Below are 16,724 nucleotides of genomic sequence, written 5' to 3' on the forward strand. Positions count from 1 at the left end.
GGGTTTTAGTCACACCTGTGCACCTTAAACCTATGCTTTAAGCAACCCAGACGTGTATTGTTAAAGCATTGTGAAAGCACGGGGAAAGAGCCCGCATTTGAACATTTATCTATACTTTTGAAATTCATTATAGTTCTGTGTTTTATCAATGGCAGATATATGCTGGGAAGTTAATTTTGAATATTTATAGGCTTTCCTATGCTGTCTCGTCCTGTGCCACCTGGCATTTCTGTGTATCATGATAATTCTTGCCTCCCGCGACTGCTGACGCTGCCTGACCTGGTACCACAGACATGCGGCTCTGGGATGGAGTGTTTATTCTTTTTGCTTTAAATTCATAAGCCATTGTAGTTTGCCAACTATTTTGATGGGGAAGTTGCTTCCTTGCTCTGTAACTGTGCCAGTACTCGGGTGCAGACACAAAGGTGAAGACAGGGAAAGAAAAGCACAAATGTTCAGCACGGTGTGAGAATTGACAGTGAGGATTTTTGTCCCTAGGGAAGCTCCAAAAAGGACCACACTTGGCAAGTGCCAGGTGACAAAGGCTGCTGTGTGGTGGGGGTACATTGGGACGGTTGCAAACCCCTCTGCGAACAGGCTCTTGCTCTGGCAACACAGCCAAACGCTGAACTGAGACATATCAGAAGGTGAAAATCCTCCCAGAGCCAGGTGGGAGAGGCAGGTCTGTGATGGTGAGTAAATCAAAGCAGGGGTAGATGAACCTGTTCCAGTAAGAGGCTGGTATTTATCTAACAAGTGATTAATTACTGGTGGCATCTTTGTTTTTTCCACTGCTCTGTCCAGAAAGAACCAACCCTCACGTGTCTCCTACGTATCTCCAGGTTGCCCATAGGAAATCACTGTGTGCAAGATACAACTTTGGGCACCCTGTAGGTTGTGAGGCGGCTGCTGGCGCGGGGCTGGGTTTGTTCCCCCAGTCCCAGTATCTGTTCGGAAGCCTGGGCTCTGCCGCCACGTGCAGCTGTGAGCGCGGCTGCTGTGCAGCCTGCAGCGCGGCCGGGTGCGGTTTCTCAGAAGCACTCGCTGCTGGCTGAGCTGTCCTTCCGCTCAGAGAGGGATAAAATCCTTTTCCATGGGGACACTTTCTGGGTATCGATGAAATGCTCTGCCTTTCCTGCACCTTCTGCCTGGTGACCTGGGGGGCCTGGGAGCAGTGATGCCGCTGCCTCGCTTTCCTGGAGCTGGGAGGTGACAAAGCCAGTGCTCAGGCAGGGAGGAGAAGAGGATGGGGCTGCCTTTATCAGATCTTTTCCATTTCCTTTCTTGCCAATCTCTTTTCCATTCACAAAATGCAAAGTACCCAATAGCAATCAGAGAATACAAATTACAAGGTAGCTTATATACTTCTTGCTGTTAACTCCTTATCCTTGTAATTAGAAACCCATCTTGCCTAGCTGCATCTCCCACCCCACCTAGTCCCCTCCTGCCATCCGACCTCGCCTAGCAGTCATGCACACTCAAATAATTGAAGTGTGAGGGGGAAGCTATTTTGTCTTGTAGTGTATATTGCATGAGAACTCACTCTGGGCAGTTTATTAATTAATTCCCACTGAAGCCAGCCCTGCAACTGGATGCATGGATCGAGCCACCTTACTTAGCTAAAATTACCATTACTAAGAGAGAGCAAGTCACATTCTTCTCTCCCCAGTGCAAAAAGCAAGACCTGAACTTATTAACATCCAGCGCTGGGTGTTGCTGTTGGGCAAGACACTGCACAAACACCTCCAGCCAGTGCTGGCTCGGAGCACGCTGGACGTGAGCTGAGGAAAAGCAGATGAGGTGGGTGGGCAAGAAGTGCAAGGAAAGCGAGATAGTGCTGGATGCCACAACACGCTGCTAACCTTCGCCAAAAATTCCTTTTGCAGTGAAGGAGGCGAGCAGAACACTAAAGGTAGATAAGGTGGCTTCTTGGGTTGCTTTTTTAGTGTTTACAGGAATCTGCAACACCTCATTTGGCTCCCACAGCACCGCCTCTCTACTGGAGGTACCTGGTACTGTGAGCAGGGTAACGTACCCTCAGTTCGAGTAGTGGGAGGGTTTTGGTCTGGGTGGAATTAAAAACCAGATTGGTGTAGACATGTGTGCCTGCCTAGTGTCTGTCTACTAAACCCAGCAGCCACACAGCGGTCTAAGGGTGTGCATTTACCCACCCCAGGGAACTGCCACCTTCCAGCTTGTCACAAAATCAAATCACCGACTACTGAAGAAGCTCAAAGACTTTTCCTCCACAGCAGTCACGGTCACTCCTGCTGCAGCAGACTTCACAAACAAAGAAATAAGACACTTTGCTTTATCCTATACAAACAGAGAAGCTCCTCCAAGTGGCTTCAGGGGTGCTGCCGCCCCTCTGCAGGCTGCACGCTGCTTAGGGAGCTGCCCCGGCACGATAAGGCTCTCTGGGTGTCTGAACTCAGACCACAGATGCTCTGAAAGGGCTCCTGTTTTTTTTTTTAAAGTGATTTCTGCTTAATTGCAGTGATGAAGTCAACCTGCAAACACGATGAAGGCAAACTTTTACATCTAAAGATAAAAAAAATGACAGTAGCTGTCGCAGCACCTCAGAGAAGCACAGCTAGCTGGCTGCCTGCTCCCTGGGCTTTTGGTGTTAGTAATTGGCAATACCCTGAAATACTTGGAGTGGAGCAGAGACGCTCGTAAGGTACTGGGAGCAGCCGAGGGGAGCCCGCAGCACCTGCCAGGCACCATGATTCTCTGCTGTGGCAAGTGCAAAGCCCTGGCTCCTGCCATCCCTTCGTCCCAGCCACACAGAATCACTGGGTTGGAAAAGACCTTTGAGATCATCAAGCCCAACCCTACCTGTCCACTACCAAATCATATCCCTAAGCCCTTCATCTGCCCGTCTTTAAAACACCTCCAGGGATGGGGACTCCACCACCTCCCTGGGCAGCCTCTGCCAGTGCCCAACAACCCCTTCAGTGAAGGCATTTTTCCTCATGTCTAACCTTGAGCCACTCCTGGTGCAGCTTGAGGCCATTCCCTCTCATCATCTCCTCCCCCTGACATCCATCACCCTGAGACAGGGGCTGCTCGCACAGCTGGGTGCTGCTTGCCCACAGCACAGCCGCCCCTATGGCTGAGCTCTTCTGTCTCCCTGGAGTCATTTTTCCTACTGGCTTGATTGAGACACTGAATTTTCTGCTTGCCCACTGCTCCAAAAACTGTGCCGTGCTTTGCCTCTCCTGTTACTGCCCAGTCGTTTTGACCCTGGCAGGAGGCTGTAGCCTGAAAGCACAGTTTGAGTAGGAGTTTTCAGCGTGTGAATGAGGTGGAAATCTCTTTCTAGCTGAGCAAGATCAAACAGATCACAACACAAGTCTAAAATTAAGGAATAAACCTGATTTTCAACTCTTACATTCTACTTATAAATGATAATGGAAAGCTTTTCTAAAAAAAAAAAAAAAAAGTACAGACTTAATAGCTTTGCAGACAACTTTCGCTATAAAACAGGTTATTCTTTAAATTGTTTTCCTGAGAGAAACCTAGCGATTAAGGGCTTGACTGGCAAAACAAGAATAAACCATTTTATACACGTATGTGAAAGAACACCCATGTCAGAGTTGAAACAGGTCGGTTACACATCCAGATATTGTGATTTTGACCTGTTTGTGGAAAGAGGCTTTTAGATCTGCTCCTCCCCACCCAGTCAGCCCTCAAATCTCCTCTGTGCTAGAAACATTTGTGTGCCAGGGGTCCGCTTGTGCCCACCTCCTAGTAGATCAGCTGCCCACCACACAGACCAGGAGTCATGATTAAGGTTTAAATCAGCAAAATCCTATTCCCCTGACCCCTCAGCCTCACACCTAGGGGCCCCTGATTTATTAATTACTAAAAAACATTTTAAAAAAAAATATTCTGGGATTTACAGCTACCAGTGCTCAACAGGAGGCTGCAGGATTGGAGCTGTTAGTGATGGTGCATCACCAGGACCTGCGACCTCAGGGGCTACTCCATCTCTTCCAAGGAGGGGCATCCCTGACTCCACTGTAGTTCCTGTGACTATTCCTTGCTCCCACCTGGGTTGGGAAACTCCAAGTTTCACAATGCTAAAAGCAGAGGAAGGAAAACCCTGTCACCTTGGGGCCAGGCTTGCCCTGCAGACAAACCCTCAGGTGCTCCAGACCCAAGCGCTGCTGGGTGCTGGGCAGCCCCCCAGCTTGGCTGTGCCAGACTTGGGCTCGCCCCTGGGGCTGGGGATCCCTCGCAGGACACAGCTTCCCTCGGAGCACTCTAGCCACAACTATGCAGCCCCTTCTTCCTCCATCCAGCTAAAGCTCTAACCCTTGCAGCCCCCCAGACACCACCCAGACCCCTGCCAGAGGCTGGCTGCAGCAGGGACAAGCACCCAGCACTCCCCCTTGTCCCCCACTGCCACCCACTCCAGCCCTCCCTCTCCCCAGGAGACGCTGGGGCATTGGGCACCCACCAGCACAGGGGGCCGAGGTGCAGCCCCCTCCCCATTAACGACACCAAACCCTCGTTGGTTGCTGCCTCCGCAGTGGTTTATTGGTGAGGGAGCCCCAGAGCGGCAGCGTGGAAGGCACCGTGGGGGTGCCGAGGGGGCATCCCAAGAGCCAGAGCCCCGGCTCCTGCAGCAGGGACCGATTTCCAGCCTCACTAAAGCAGCAATGCAATACTGGAGAGCAACAGGCAATCCCAAACTCCAGTATTTACGTGCTGCTAGAGCACTGCTGACAGCTCTCCATCCCAATGCCTCTCCACAGCCTCCAACCCCCCGCCTTTACCCACCCAAACGCAGGGAACAGCGTACCTGGCCGATCCTTTGCTGGGGAAAGGACTGGAGCAGCAGGTGAGGGGTTAGGCGCCAGCTGAGAGCACGGTGCTCGAGCCAACATCGGCCATGCCCGTGCTGAAGAATGAAAAGGAGTCGCGCATCCTTCCTGTCTGCAGCGCCAGCCCCACCAACACACACACACAAACTCACGGGGAATGTAGATGTAGCTGCAAAGTTTGTGCACAGACACAAGCACCAAGAGAACTTATCTACACATACCTGTTCAACTGAACTAAAGAGATACGTGGGAATGCATTAGCTTCCGCATCTATGATAACCAGAAGCTCACTTTCTTGTCTTATCCTTGAGGTAATGAGGCAGCCCAGAATGGTCTGTATCTCCTTGTCCCTACAAACCATGATGTGCTGCTACATCTCCTCAAAGCCCACTGAATGTTGACATTCCAAATGGTATTTTGAATATATATATATATTTTTAAAAAAACATGATATAAGGCACTGAAGAACACTACAAAGAAGACATTCATCGTGCATGCATTACCACCACGGGACATTTTTTTTTCTTCATGGGTGCTATCAGAAAGTCTGTAACTATAAGAGAACAAGCAGTTACACAGTGCAAACAAACCAGTTTCAGAAACAAAATCACAAGTTAACTGTTCCCCCGCTCCCAAAGCGTACTTAATATTTGGGTCCTGGCAAATCTACGCTTCACACCTAGCGGATCTGCTGCTCTTGCTCCTGTAAAGAGCCTGCAGACCTTCTTGGTGCTTCCAAAGGGTCTGTGGAAAAACATCACCTTGTACTTTCCCTCTAGGGGCTGCTGAACATCAAAAGATTTCCCGGGAGTCTCAGTGTTAGTATTTCAGATAAATACATCCAGATTCCAACAGTTCGAACCTGTTAAGGGCTCCCTAAAGTATTTTTATTCAGCTCATTCTGACTTTTGAGAAATCTAACAATGCTTTTAAATAAAATATAAACTACTTCTTTTAAAGACTAGTTTGTGTTCATTTACTGTTTCAATGGACAAACCTTATGCAATCCAAAATTAAAGATACCCTGGAACACCACCTCCCTGCCTGTACCAGAGAAGAAAATACCAGTGGAGGGCAGAAAGGATGCCATGGTGGAGAGACACAGCTGCCAGAGGCACTCGCACACCAGCCTGAGGGCCCTACAGGAGCCATACAGAGCGCCTGACATTTTCTGTGTTTCCTCTCCACTTTTTTTTCTTCCCAGTTATGTGACAACTTCCTTCAATTCAAACAGCATCACAAAAAAAACCTGAACGACGTCAGAAATGACACCATTAAATTCAAACACTTGTGCCATCCTCTTGCACTGAACACGCTGCTTAGCCAAGGTCCAGTTTATTCCTCTTCCTCCTCCCTGCCTGCTGAGCAAACTTAAAAATAGGAATTTCAAGAGCCTTCATGTCCTGTGCCAAATTTTTGCAAGTTTTAAATCAAATATTTGCTAACAAAAAAGCAGGATTTTTTCACTTCAGTGCCCTCAGTACCAACAGCACCAGGTCCAGCCACTAGCGAGCAACTTACTGCAAAGCCAAGATGTACCCGGAGAGTTAAACCTGTACAAGCTAAAACAAAACAACCCCGTCACGCAATTTTGCCATTAATTATTTCTATAACAATATTATACTTGACTGTACCTGTGTAGTCTTATTTCTTTCATCTCTACAAGTGAGTCAAAAACCCCAAAAAGCAACAGCAAACAAGCTCAGCTCTAGAATCCATTTTGTGTTTGAGGTGTTAATTAATGTATTTTTATATATATATAAATATATAAACCCGCCATGAGCCTAGTTCAGCAAGGGGGTGGAAGAACTCTCTTCAGCAAGAACTTTCCAAAGCGAGAGCTCATACCACCTCCACCAGCCCATTCTCTAGCGCACAGAGAAAAAACAACATTCACACCGAGTATTGGGCAAGTGGAAATTTGGGATAGCCAGTGAAATACATATGTGAGAAAATATGCGTGTTTATGACATGACAGCATAATTATTTTAAGCAATGGAAAGCTCTGTGTTTGCATCATCCCATCTCACAATTCAGCTTGTTTCAAACTTAATTTGGGCTTTGGATTCGCGATGTTAAGTCAGAGGGATGGCAGCTGAACAGGATGATCTGAGTTTCTCTCAGCCTCTCCAAGGTGTTACCTGCAGTGCCCAGGAAGGGATATGCAAGTCAGAGGAACCTGAGTTTATCCAAGGGATGCAGATGCTCCAGGCATTTCGGAGCAGGTCGGACACGTGAGCTTACCTTACCAACTCACCTCTCAACGCAGGCGCATCTGCTCCTTCTGTGTGGACTCTTCCTCGACACAAGGCAATGGCCGTTTCAGCAGGAACTAGAAAGCAACACACAGAAGGGCTGACAAGGCTCTCGCTGAGGCACCGCCGTGCTTCGAGAGTGGGGATCAGGGCTGCCGGGCAGCCTCAGAGCAGTCCCCTCCGTAGGCACGTGCAGGCCACAAAGGCTCAGATGGGGCACTGATATTTTTTAAATTAGGAAGACAAAAAAAAAAAAAAAATCAAGTTTTCACCTCTAGATAAGACAGACACTAAAGAGTGATGGCATCTCTGCTCTCCCTACTCCTGCAGCGAGGCTCCGCTGCCACCAGGAGTGTGACTGGGCAGCGGTAACCCTGAATTATAACCCAAGTGCTGCACAGCAAGGAGGGAAGACGCTGCTCCTGCCAGACGAAGCCTGTGGCAGCTCCGAGGTCAAGCAGGAAAACCACAGCCAGCAGCAAGCCCACCTCCCCAAAGGAGTGAAGACAGCAGAAGCAAAAGTAGCCCATTGGCTTGGGCAGAACAGAAGCAAAGGAACCATCTTATTTATGCTGGTTTAGGTGATAAACTACCCTCAGGACCAGCAGGTAAGATGCAGAGAGGCTACTAGGGAGCTGAGGGTATTTTGGGTGGCACTGTCAGGCCCTCGCTGCCAGGGTGAGGCAGCATCCCAGGAGCGCTCCGCTCCCAGCCTTTGAGCAGCACCCCGCCGCAGCTGGGAACAGGGGGCTCCCACTGTGCTGGGAGCCCCAAATATCAAGAGAACTGCCCCAAAAGCTCCACCTCGATGCAAAAGCATCGCAACAGCTCTTCTGCTACCAGAAGCTCCACACTCGCAGAGTGTGCACCAGCTATTCCTAGAAATCAAGACTTCTACCTGTCATCTACGTAAGCCAGATGCCTGCAGAGGCATAATTTAAACCCCTCAAGTAACTGGGGAATTCGAACATGCAGAAATCCATTAATGTAGTTCTCAAAACAACGAAACTTCTGCTTGCCAAAGTATATTGGGCAATTAAGTAAAAAACACCCCCTCTGCCCCCTGCGCAAACACACACACAAAACCAAAAGAAATTCACCCTGAAATATAGGGGGGGAAAAAAAGAGGAAAAAAAAGAAAGTGAGAAGGAGCACCATGGGAAAAGAAAGGAAATAAATATACGAGCCCATGACAGGACAGATTTGCATACAGAGCCTTCACTGACTCGGACGATTCAGGGCTAGGTAAGCTCAAAGACAAGTAAAAATTAAGCGTTTCCTCTACAAAGATACATATAAAGCACAGGAAAAAATTAAACAACTCTGCTATCAAACAGTTTTTCAGGAGACAAGCACAAGCAAATCCTGAAGTCATTGTTCTCCCTTCAAAGAGGAATTAAAAAAAAAAAGAAAGAAAGAAAAAAGGCATTTACTATTTTACAAAAAGACTAAAATAAATCACTTTGCTAGAGTGGGAGGTCCCTGACATAAATTAGCGAGACACAATTAAGGTAATAAAACGAAAATAAGGGGGCGAGTAGCACCACTGAAACACTTCCTATCTACCCAGGCCTGAAAACTCACAGCTTTCGTTCCTGCCTCCCTTTGAACAATGAAACTTAAAACAAAAGTCATGTATTACTATTTACAGATGTGGCAAACAGCTAGAATCAGACCCGATGCGTGATCGACAACCGCCAAGTGCTGCCAGCTCTCACGCTGTCGATCTGACTGCCTCACAGGGCTGCTTGGAGAGAAATGACTCTGAAAGACCACGGACAGTCAGACGTGGGAACTGCATGCAGCTGAGTTACTTTCATTTGCACGGGCATCGACAGCACATCACGTCGTGCAAAAATCGCCCCGACGCACGTTTTAGCCACAAAATAAATGCATTAAATATATTTATCCCCCTGTTTGTAAGTCAAAGCTGTACGAGAGCGGGTAATTCCTCATACGCTTTATTAAAAATATTTTTTTCCTCACTAATTTACTCAGAAAAAGGTCACAGAAGCAGGTATTTCATGTAAATAACAGCACATCAGAGGTACATTTTAATTTCAGCAGGGCGTACCTTTCGCACGTTAAACCGCACGACATGAACGTGCTCCGAGGTGGGGCAGAACACCCGAAACCAAACTGCAGCCACAAAGGGCGAATTCAAATAATGCAAAAAATGAATTCGTTAACTTTACTCGATTTGAAACTCGGCCCCGATGTTGTTACCAGCGGGATTGACTGTGTTTATCAAGACAGGGCTGTTAACAGAGCCCCTGGTGCTCGCAAGGGCCTGCGGGATAAGACTTGGACTTACAGTATTCCAGAAAACTATAAAATCCACAGTGAAATTCCAGGATCCGCTGTTTTTCCTCAATGCTGTTGAGAAAAGCATGGTGCTTCTTGTTACTTCCATTTTTTTGCACTGTCACCTCATCCAGTTTTAAAGAAAGGACGCATCTGGAATCCTGACTCCTATAAAGTTTATTTGTTAAGAACAGAAAAGAAACCAACGTTTTTTTTTTTGGTCAGAACATTAATTCAAAACATAACAAGCACACGGTAATTTTATTTTATATATTCGGGCGAGTTTGCCCGAAGCATTACTTAAAGCTTCCCTCTTATATTTCATAAACGTTTATTGCATTAGCAGTCCGGTTTTACTGTATTTCCCACCAAAGTGGATTAACGAAACACAGGCTTTGGCAGCTGATGGCGAACAAGGGAGCTCTTTGGATTTCTTTGCACCAGAAGCTGATGGTACCTGGCAGATGGTCCCTCACCTACACCCGCAAACGAGCGCAACCTGTTTCTCCTTTTGGTGGTGGGGGGAGCAACTCAGACCCAAACCTTAGAAAAAACTCTCTAGGGACATACAAAAATTGTCTTTATGTACCTGACGCACACGTGGGAAAATGGATGAGTTCAGGATAAATTAAGAACGCAAAAACACCCAGCGCAGCACAGGGAGCTCCCATCACAGTGCCTGATGCTTAGAAGCCAGGATATTTCCTAGGATGTTCAAACTCCCAGTACAAAGTAAGCAATCGGCAAGTAAAGGGGGGAGATAATACTAAAAGTGGGATGCCAATTTGTTTACTATTTATTTAATATTTTTATTTAGTTTTTAATTAATTTAATACCTTTAATGGTTTTATTAATTTAGTATTTTTATGCATTTATTTATTAAATTTATTTATTTAATCGTTTTTATTAATTTATTTAATACTTTAACAGTTCTATTCATTTATTCAATACTTTTAATGGATTAATTCATTAACTTTATTAATTCATTTCATATGCTGAAGTTTTATCCATTAAACAGTTTTATTCATTTAATAGCTTTATTCATTTATTCAATATTCTGGTTTTATTCATTTAATGGTTTTATTCATTTAATAGTTTTATTCATTTAGTAGCATTATTAATTTGTTCAATATTCTGAATATTTCTACCCACTTGTTTACTATTTCTATCCACTTATTTACTATTCTGAATAGTTTTATCCACTTATTTACGTTTTTTATCCACTTACTTAACACTTCTATCCACTTATTTACTATTTTTATCCACTTATTACAACTTTTCATACTCTTATTCATTCATTTAACACTTCTAACAACGTTTTCTTTATTCATTTAATATTTTTAACACCTGAAAGGGTTCCGCCCAATTCCTTTTTGAGTTCTTCTATGGATTTTTTGGGTTTGGTTTTTTTTTGAGGGATAAAGCGCTTCGGCAGCGGGGCGAGGCGGGACCCCGGGAAAGCGATTTTCCTTATTAAAAAAAATATATATAAAAAAATAAAAAAGAGAAGGGGAAAGAAAGAGGAAAGAGGAGCGAGAAGGGAAGGGGGGAGCGTGGCGGCAGGAATGGGGGCGAGGGGCGGTGTCGCTCCGGGGCCGCCTTTGTGCCGGGGCCGCCCCCCCCCCCGCCGCACCAAGTTGTCGGAGCACTTTTTCCCCGTTTTTCCCCGTTTTTCCCCCATTCCCCCCTCACCCCGCGGCGGCTCCGCCCCGGCCCGCCGGCGGCTCGACGATGCCCCCCACCCCGAGGCCGAAAAGGGGGTTGTTTTGTTCTTTTTTTTTTGGCGTCCCCCGGCGCCGCCGCCGCCGCCCCGCCGCCCGCCTCACCTCCGAGTCCAATCGAAAATGGCGCCGAAACCGAAAAAAACTTCGCAAATTTCATTGTAGGCGGCGGCAAGGGCTGCTGGGAGCGGGCGGCGGCTCCGCCCGGCGGGGCGGGGGCAGCCACAGCCTTTCCTCAGCGGCTTGTCCTCCTCGTCTTCTCCGCGCCTCATCCCCTCGTCCCCTCAGCGCCTCGTCCCCTCGTCCCCTCGTCCCCTCATCCCCTCGTCCCCTCATCCCCTCGTCCCCTCAGCGCCTCATTCCCTCGTCCCCTCATCCCTTCAGCCCCTCAGCCCCTCAGCCCCCCTGCTTCGAAACCCCGCCAGCTTCCCGGGCAGCCCGGGCCAGGGCACAGTCACCCTGCCTAGAAAAAATTCTCTCCTGATGTCCAGCTTGAACCTCCCCTGTCGCAGCTTGAGGCCATTCCCTCTTGTCCTGTCCCCTGTCACTTGGGAGAAGAGCCCAGCTCCCTCCTCTCCACAACCTCCTTTCAGGCACTTGTAGAGAGCAATGAGGTCTCCCCTCAGCCTCCTCTTGTCCAGGCTAAACACCCCCAGCTCTCTCAGCTGTTCCTCATAAGGCCTGTTCTCCAGCCCCCTCACCAGCCTCTTCGCTCTTCTCTGGACTCGCTCCAGAGCCTCAACATCCTTCTTCACAGAATCACAGAATCACTAGGTTGGAAAAGACCCACAGGATCATCGAGTCCATTTATTGCTTGTTTCAACTAGTAAACAAGCTAAACTCCTGTTACGATGACACTCGTTCTTACTGCACGCTGTCCAAGATTTAATTCTTATTATTCTTTTTATTGCATAAGCTATTTCATTCCTTCCTTCAGATGGATGGGGCTTGGGCAGCCTGGGCTGTGGGAGGTGTCCCTGCCCATGGCAGGAGTGGAATTAGGTGATCTTTAAGGTCCCAAACCGTTCTACGATGCCGTGATTCTATGATTCTGTAAAATGCAGTGTCTGTACTAATGCCTCATCGAATCATAGATATCAATGAACAGAAAAGTCCTCGTTTTGTGATGATTAAGGAATAAAATCAATGAGGGCTGCAGAAGGCTGGCATCTGGGCAGCATTTCAGGAGCCAAAAGAAGAGCCATAGAGTCATAGAATAATTTGGGTTGGAAGGGGCCTTAAAGTTCATCTAATTCCAATCCCCCAACTGAGGGCACGGACATCCCATAATCTAGGAAGCTGGATGCTTCCAGGTTTGCCTCATCCATCCTTGGGAAAGGGCAAAGCTGTGAAGTCTCTCCTTGACTTGGTGGGTATGTAATCTTGTTGCAGTTTTTACTTCTCCCTCCACCCCACGCAGCAAAAAGGAAAAAATAAACCCCAAACCCTGTTGCTAAATAATTGCTCTGTTCTCACAGGTGAGCAGTGAAGCTCAATTAATTACACTTTGTGAAGCGCTTCTGAGCCTCTGATGGAAACATGTAAGGGCAAAACACTACTATTTTGCAACTTGCGAAGGCTGATAAGAGCGGTGAAAACGGAAAAAGCCTCACCACTGAAGGGCATTACAGCCCGGCGCTTTTTTCCACTCAAGATCATAGAACTAGCTGATGGCTGCTGCTTTTCATTTAGAAGGGTTTTTCCCCCCTTTTGAAAGAAACGCAATCCACTACCAAGTATTCTGGAGGGACTTCATCTTTAAACAAATAATGTTTTTCTTGTTGGGTGTGCGCTATTATTTTCTTAATTATTCCTGGATTTCTGCCTGTTCTACCAAGAGTTTTCTCAGATGGCAGAAACAATTGATCCTTTTTTTTTATTACACTAATAGCAAAAAGTATTCCTAGTAAAAAGACTCTGTACATCCCATAAACTCAAGCAAGACATGTTTTGCCAACAATCACACCTCTTCATTGAGGCATCTTATATGCTTTTTCAGTTTTAATTATTTTTTTTTTGTTCTTCCTGCATTTCTACTATTGTTTACTACTTGGCCTCGATGGCTGGCTGCGTTTTGGTGTCAAAACGAAAGGAATTGAGTCATTTATTTAGCACCAAAGCCCTCCCACTCAGCATGTATATCGAGATCTCAGCAGATGTGGCAGGGAATGAAAGGGTGAAGAGATTCACCTACACCTCTCACATCTACTTGTGGGTGGCCTCTAATTAATTTGGCTTCGAGGCTTTGCTGCAAGGTAGATGGGTTAGAAAGTCTGGCCAGGAGTCATCTGTTTGAGTCATACCTATTCTATGGAGAACTTCATTGTGTAGCTATGTCTGACCCGCACCCTTGCAAGAACTAATTAAAAAAAAAAAAAAGCCCCACACTTATTGGAATGTCAAATATAAATGTCAGCGTTTCAAATGAAATGGTATCTTGGGAGGCTCCTGCACATTTAATCAGCCGGTTGCGCCATCTATATCATGGGCTCAAAAGCAGCAGTGAGAACCACGAAAGGCACTGGCTTAACATCAGCAAAAGTGTTTGCCAAGCTTGGATTATGTCACCGCTTTATGATCTTGCTTTGTAAAGGGAGAATACTCTCGGGGAGAAAGGATTCGGCGTGCCGGATCTACAGCGAGAGTGAGGAATGAATGTTGCTCACAGAAACCGGGGGGGCAGGGCGAGTGGTTGTGTTTGCTGGGGTATTTTTGCAGATGGATGCTGGACGGCCTCCTTCTTGAAGCAGAGATGCGCCCTGCAGATCGCTCGGGCTGAAAGCAGAAAGCCTAAAATACCCCAGTGAAGATGTTTGCTGCTTTCCCCCAAGCTGCCCTCCCACGGGCACACCTGCCGGGGCCCCTGCCTGGCTGCTGCCTCCCTGGCAGCCCGACGGCTCTCCATGCATCGCTGTTTCGCTCCAGAGAAAGCGGAGAGCAGCGCTGAAGCCCCCTGGCTTTCCCTCACCCGTGGGGTACAGACACCCGCCTGGGCTGCGGCTTGTCAGACGGTCAAAATGTGACGCCTTTGCAGTGATGGCAGCTAGTTAAAAACCAGTTAAAACCAGTTATAAAAATAAATGTCCTTATGCCGCATGTATTAAACACGGCCCGCTGAAATGGTTCTGCTCTTTGCAGCAGGGACCAGCTGTGGCCACCCATTCTGTGCCGCAGGTTCATGGAAAAGGTGGGAAGTTTCATTTGAAGGGACCAATTCTGTTTGTCCAGCGGCAAGCTAGATGCTGAGCTCATCTCTGCTGTCCGCAAGCGGAAGGAAAAAAAGCAAATAACGTGGAGGTTACATGCCCTTTGAGGAGTGCTCTTGGTGGGACAGGGACAGTGGAGGGGACAAATGGATGAAGAGAGGCATCTTTTCAAAAGTAGCCCCTGGGCTCTGAGAGCTGTGCTGCCCACGCTGCCCTTGCTTTCCTGTTGTAGCAAGAGCCTTGTGCAGACCCCACTCTCTCCTGGCTTGCTGCCGGAGCATCCTGCCCAGCCTGGAAACTTTCCACAGCTACCGGGCTAATAAACTGCAGCTGCTTCTGAGCAAGTGTCTGGCCAGCTCCAAACTGCACCCCAGCCCTGGGGTTTGTCATGGGAAAGGGGGTCCCCGTGGCTGCAGGGACTTGTGGTGCACGGGGCGTGTGGATGGGCAGCCCAGGGTGCCTGGGGCGGTGGTGATGGGCAAGGGCAAGTGTGTGCAGCCACAGCACCTTGTGGTTCCCCACATGCAGAACGGGGAGCTATGCCTTTATTTATTCCATTACTCTACTGAGTGCGTAAACTGCCCATCCCAAGCTCTGGCTTCTGCACTAACCCTTCCTCTGGCATTTCAGTCCCTTGCGACCAGGCTGAGGGGATGGGTTTGTGCTTGATTTCTTTGTGTCTCCTTCACCTGACCTTGTGCACCAGCCCTTGCATTTTGTAATTCTTCCCACGTTTGCGCGTGGCAGTCCCAACCTCAGCTTTCCAGGCACCGTCAGTGTTGGTAGCACCCTTAGCTGCTCACCACAATGTGCAAAATGGGTGTGGTTGTCACGTCGATGGATTTTTGGCAGCATGTCTTACCTTCTCTCGTCTCAAAGAGTGCCTGGACCATAGCACTATCTGGACAGGGATTTCATTACCCACCATCCCGCCTGCCAGCATAACCTTGTCATTGCAATTTGTCACACATACTTGGTTTGTGTTTAGTATCTTGCTGAGCACTCATTTTTCAGGCGATTCTTCTAAATCGTGTCTTGTCTGCTGCAAAGAGTGGCTTGGCCTGTGCTGGGCCAACGCACGGCTGTGCTGTGGGGCTGTGCCGGGCTCTCAGAGGGAGCACTGGCCCTCCAGAGCAGAGGGGTGGGAACCAGCCAGATGAGATTCTCCACCATCAGCCTCCTTTTTCCACTAAACAGTAGTTTTAAAGAATTTGGTTTGTTGTTCAAGGATAGAAGCATGCAGAGGCACCACCTCCCCACTCCTCCCCTGCTTGTCTTTTCAGTTATTTGCTTTATTTATTTACTGCAGAATTTTCTGTATTGCCTGGCATTTTTCGGTTATCAAAATATTTTGTTTGTGTGCAGGGGACGGGGCGGGTTGATAGTGTGGCCAACATCTCGATAGAAAATTGCCTGTAAAATATTCTAACTAAGTTCAGGGTGGGGAAGAAATCCTCCAGCCTGTCCTAGGCAAACCAGCAGCATTGCTGCTGCGTCATGGGCCTGCACAGAGCTCAGGGTCAGCTCAGACCCATTTTCTTGGTTATTTCAAACCTTTGGGGGTTTGAGAACTTGGCTGGACTGTGAGCTCTCCCCATGGGTGCATCAAGTACAGCAACCACGGAAACTGAGGGCAGAGGAGGTGATGCTACTGCACGAGGCACAACCTGAAACTGCTGTGGAGGTTTTGATGTAGCATGAGAGAGGATGGAGGCAGGATACAACAAGCAGAGCTTGGAGAGGCGAGAGGTCACTCCGAAAAGGGATAGAGCACTTTCTGCTTTGTTTTCTCTCGCTGTGAGAAGCAGAAGCGTAACTCCATGGGGTAACCATGAGTGCATTGGCCATGGAGATGTCCCCTGGCTTCATCCTTGAGCAAGTGCCATCAGCAGAAGATGGGCTGACTTGTGAGGGAAGAGCCACTTGCATATTGAAAGCAAAGCTACTCTCACATGTTTGAAATATAATTGAGGAATTATCTATTATAGCAGTTCTCAGGCATCTGTGTGCAAAGCTGTTAAGAGTTTCGAAGATCAATATTTATTCAAGTGTCAAGCAATGACTTTGTCTTCTGTTGCGCTTTTTCTATGTCTAAACAAGCTCATCTTACTTCCCCAAAGCCAGCAGGTCGGAAACTTTTTCTGACTTGAATTACCAAGCTCATGATTTGTCATTAATATGGTACTCTGTCAGAAATGCAGTACTTGTGGGCATGAATGTATAAATATTGTGCTCTCCTGGCAAAGTAAAATGTCGTGATAGGATAATGTGCTGTTTGATATGGAGCTGTAGATTAAACAGGGACATTTGCAACACAAACCAGTTCCTCCATCAGACATTTGCAAAAGTCCTTGTTATGCTGATTCAGTAGGAAAACTGACATTTCCAGCTGAATATTTTTTTGTA

At 47.5% G+C, this 16,724-nt stretch overlaps 1 long non-coding RNA gene across 1 annotated transcript; it reads right to left on the reverse strand.

The window, feature by feature from the left end:
* Positions 1–4,533: 4,533 nt before the first annotated feature.
* Positions 4,534–11,317, reverse strand: LOC138726194 (uncharacterized). The gene is made up of 3 exons (XR_011338384.1): positions 11,218–11,317; positions 9,402–9,559; positions 4,534–7,164 (listed from the first exon to the last, which is right to left on the reverse strand). It is a non-coding gene; the product is annotated as an uncharacterized lncRNA (long non-coding RNA).
* Between the last annotated feature and the right edge of the window lie 5,407 nt (positions 11,318–16,724).

The sequence above is a fragment of the Phaenicophaeus curvirostris genome, chromosome 13 (genome assembly GCF_032191515.1).
Source record: "Phaenicophaeus curvirostris isolate KB17595 chromosome 13, BPBGC_Pcur_1.0, whole genome shotgun sequence".
Taxonomy (NCBI): Eukaryota; Metazoa; Chordata; class Aves; order Cuculiformes; family Cuculidae; genus Phaenicophaeus; species Phaenicophaeus curvirostris.